Source organism: Thunnus albacares, chromosome 1 (genome assembly GCF_914725855.1).
Source record: "Thunnus albacares chromosome 1, fThuAlb1.1, whole genome shotgun sequence".
NCBI lineage: Eukaryota > Metazoa > Chordata > Actinopteri > Scombriformes > Scombridae > Thunnus > Thunnus albacares.
The window spans coordinates 12,839,144-12,844,038 of NC_058106.1; the positions used below are offsets into that span (position 1 = coordinate 12,839,144).

The 4,895-nt window shown below is 38.1% G+C and overlaps 1 protein-coding gene across 2 annotated transcripts in view; it reads right to left on the reverse strand.

The window, feature by feature from the left end:
- The window catches only part of nptnb (neuroplastin b), a 28,478-nt gene that overhangs the window by 16,999 nt on the left and 6,584 nt on the right, over window positions 1-4,895 (reverse strand). The gene's annotated exons all lie outside the window — the stretch shown is intronic.

Consider the following 4,895-nt stretch of genomic DNA (forward strand, 5'->3'; position numbering starts at 1 on the left):
GCATTCTACCTGAGTTTAATCAGCCTCTGCCGGTTTCTTATAGGTTTGTTTATCAGAACCTTGTCAAGTAGGTGAACAATCACCCAACCCTTTTCTAAATGTACTCTGTTGCAACAGTCAGTGGCACCACTCCTACTTGAGCTCATTGAAATGAAAACTTCTCACAAGTGTGCCTTGTATTTGTCAATGCTGAAAAGAACCGGCTTGGGAATTTATTTGTTTCATCTAAATCAGTGGCTAAGAAATGTTCTCCATGAGCTTAAGTCTCACAGACACCTCTGTCGGAGGAATAAATGTCAAATTAAAAAGGTACAATGATGTGTGTTCTTAAGCTGAAATTATGCCTTAGCGCCTGCGACTATGTGAGGGTCCACTAGGGTCCCCGTGATGTAAATTTCGTCATCAGAGGGTGTATGCGTGGGCTCTGTGCAGAAATCCGCATAACTGCAATTTGTTGTGACCATGTGGACTTGTCCGCGCAGTCACAAGGCTGTCTTCCTGTAGACACCAATCTACTGCGCATGTGGTGTCCGCAGCTGTCTGTGTACGCGTCTGCTTGGGACTATATCTGTGGCTTTCAGTCTAGTGAGCATCTTACAACTATAAGGTTATTCCCTCAACCACGGATGTTAGTAAGTTAGTTTGTTAGTTAGAAGGATGGCTCAGAATATTCTTAGGATTAGTAATGAAATTTTGAAAGTTGCACCATGGGCGAATGAAAAAGCAATTCATTTTTGGTTTGCCGTGCCATTATACGTCCAGTTATAAAGCAATTTAGCTCTTAACCCCCTTTTTATTTTATCTATTTTTATTTTATTTATTGCGTTTTTGACTCAATCGCCATCACAGTTGCTTAATAATATTATACAAGATTGTATATGTATGAGTTTTTCATACATTTTTTGATATGGTACACCAGTCTCTGTTTCCATCAGTAGTGCAGGGTGCTGGATTCCCATCACACGCTGGGTGAGAGGCAGGGTCCACCCTGGACACAATGCCAGTCTGTCACAGGGCTAACATACAAATTCACACTTACATTCACACCTACAGGCAATTTAGAGTCACCTGTCGGCCTAACACAGATTCGAACCCAGGGTCTTCTTGTGCCACTGTTTTCTCATAATTGGTTGTCAAATTCTTGTTGATGATATTGTAGCATGTTAAATAATCCTGATTATTAAAAGATTCTGAATTATTTTTCACATATGACTTTTAAAGTCTGAGTTCTAAATTGCCATTATACAAATGCATTTATTTTACTTCAACAATAATCAGCACATTTAAATACAGATGCCACTTCTCATAGTTTTTTTACCTAAAATTTTCAGGGAAATTGTCACAAATAGATGTAAGTGTATGTATGTCTGTATAAACCTAATCTATCTTAATCCATATCAGCTCTCAGCTCCAAAAATTAGGTCAACCAGCTTTCATTTTGGATAAGCAGGACTTTAAGAGCAGTTTCTCAAAATTCATTTATGGTTACAGTAGAAAAGGATCGTTCAACCAGCTTCTCCTTTCACTAAAGGACTGAGATGACATTTTGAAATCACAAACAGTTGAATTGTCTTTTTAAAACATGTAAACCTGAATATGCACATAATGTGAATCCCCAATACATGCCACTGGCTCTTAGACCACTGTTTCTCAGACAAACAACCCTGATTTTCATCAGTGGACTACCTTACTGCAGTGTGGAATAGGAAACACATTTCATTTCTGAAATGCAGTGGAATTCATAATAAAATGGGATCCATATGCATTATTACCACAACTCTAAATGTACCACTCTCTGTTTGTGCCTGATTCATGCTCCTGTTCCACATCAGTAGTTAGCCCAACAATACACTGCCAGCCCTAATGAACCTCATCTAATGACAAATCACCTGGACCACAGACACTGTTCTCTGCCTCCCCTGCAGCCTGTCAGCTGTAAACCACATGTGCTTAAATAAATCAGAAAAAAACACTGCTTCAACTCTGGCCTGAATTTTTGTACAGGAAATGGGAACAGAGAGCCTATGGTCTCTTGTGTCTAAATACAACAGCTTACAGGCCCTCCCAGATCTGTCTGCCCAGCTCAAAGTAATGTATCATAAGTACATGAACAGATAAGAATGTAGAAGCCAGTGGAAGAAGTGTAAAAAACTGCGGTATTCATCTCACCCCCACAATGAAGGCAATTACATTTAAATAATTTTATTGGAAGTTTAAGTTTTAGCTTTCCATGGTTTATATAGTCCTTTTCCATAATTCTATAATGCAGTGTTTGCAAAGCTTGAGGCCAGTGTGATCTATACAATGGACTCTAACAGGCCACCAAAGTACAGCCAAAATATTTCACACACTTGACAATACATGGATTTTAGTTGGCACCATGGTAACAAGTCTGTTGCCCAACACCAGTTCATGACTCACAGCCACGTGGAAATAAATTGGATGATAGGAAGAATAGTGAAGAGATTTTAGCAAAAAGAAAAAAAATTGCAGTCTTCCTGCTAGAAGATGAGTCTGAGGATATTAGGTGCTTACGACTTGCGTTTCTATGCACGATGCCTAGAGATATGCAGAGTAATTAGCATTTGTTTCTTTTCTCTGGAAACATCTGGGCCCATCAAGCTCACCACATAATCCCAGAGGGTGAATCCAAGCCTATCCGCCTACACTGTTAAAGCAATATTTCAATTTGACAGAACATTTACTATGGCATCCTTTACTATGACTATGGGTATGGCAGTAAACTGGCTTGGCACATGGCACAGATAGCTATTGCCAGCCATGCGTAAGTGCTCATAATCACAGTGAAGTATCTGCTTAAAAAAAAGTAAAGAATGTCCTCCAAGGTGATGGCAAATTAAATCAGAAAAAGGAAGAGCCTGATTTAAATTCAGGCTCCGAGAGGCTCTGTGGAGGAATATGCACAGAACTAGAGACAACACTCAACCAATGAGCAGACCAATTTGTGTGTTGTTTAAACAAGGTTCTTACACTGCCAGTGAAAACAAAATACAAAGCAGCCGGTACTCATTCATTTCAAAGCTGTGCTGGGAAATAAGTGACTAAGAATGGAGCCATGGATGGTGGACAGATCTCAGCAACTTTGAGACAGAAGAAAGATGAACAGCGTTCAGAACTCTGTCTGCAAATGAGCAGGACTGCTGTCAGCATATCTACCAACTGAAGGGCAGATGTGTTGACTTCAGTTCCAATCAGTGTGTTCACAAATGCAAAACAAGAAAAAAAAGATGATGGTAACATCTTTACTTAGTTATCTTTAGTAGGCACATCTGGCTGCCTTTTTATTTTACGTGGACATCAGTAAAAAGAAAAAGGAAAGGAAAATTATGTAGGCTTTTAGGGCTGCAACAAACATGAATAATTGAATTACTTATTTATTGTTGATCTATTTTTCAATTAATTGTGTATTGTCTGGTCTAAAATCAGTAAAATGTAAAAAAAACAACAAAAAACAAAAACTCCAGAATGACACATGGGAGCTTTTTCTAATCTGGCGCAGTACTTGGCAGGACATCATTTGTCTGTGCTTTCCAAAACTGTAACAAATCACTGTTAAATAATGTTTTATGACATGATGACACTATGAAATGAACAGTGGTTTCCTGTGGCAAAGACCACTGTTGTGTTATACCGTCCCACCTGACCCACCACATCCAAAATGAAGAAATTTGTCAACTTGTATAGACGACATCTCAACTGCGCCACTGCTCCGGTTCATAATAACTATGACCACTAGATGGCATCTGTCACTCAAACATAATTATATGTCGTTTTTGCGCGACTGACCTATTGTGTTATTTTTCTTAGGAGAGTCTCCAATTTCACAGCACCTAAGATGATGTCTTCAAATTGATTGTTTTGTCAGAAAGTCCAAATGCAAAAATAGTCAATTTATAACGATATAAAAGCAGCAATCTCTCACCTTTTTGCTTGGTATATAACTTTAACTATAAATCTATGATTAAAATTGTTAATGTTTACGTAAATTTTATGTTTCTAAAACTAAACTTAATTCAACTAATCGATGAATTGACTAATCACATGGTAAAAACCTATATATAAAATTAACATAATCTAAATTAGTGTTTCTATGCATTTTACTACAATTTAACATTTCTACCATGTTACTACTACTGTGGTTTGTATAATGCCTTAAAATTCACATAATGGACAGCAGTGCCTACAAGCTACAGCTGCAACATTGGCTGCAAGAGACTTGGTGACTTGGCCACACGTGAAGTCACTGGCAGTGTTAGCACACAGTTACACACGTACACATTAAAACAAGATCTAACAAGCCATAAGTTGACATAGGAAATAATAAAACATAAAACAGTCCACCACAAAGTGGATCTTTGCAATATTTACAGCTGGGATAAATCCTGAATGCTGGTGGTGACCATGTTCTAAACTACCTGCCCTACTAAAGACACGTATGCTTTGCTTTAAATTATAGTAAATGAAAATATCACTTTAAATAATGAATACAAACTATAATATTAACCACATGGACAGTGATTTGGTGGTGGGTTGTCAGCTGATCACATAGTAAGTGAGGGGTGTTGCATCTCAAAATGCAGGATTTGCAAAAGAAGATTATAAGAGCTACAATTTAATGCGTGCAGAGGTGTAGTTGCTGTGGTGGTTTGTATGGAATCTAACCAAGGAGGGCAAACATTTATGAGTAGATGTTTTAACAGAAATGATTCAACACAAAATAATGAAGTCCTTCACGGTCCAATATCTGACTAACACGCTTCAGCTCATTTTACTCCCATCTGACATGTACACAACAGTATTGCAAAATAACCTGTGGTTTTCTGTGACAAGCTCTGTCTGAGGCTGTATGGAAGTCATAGTCATTACAACCTACA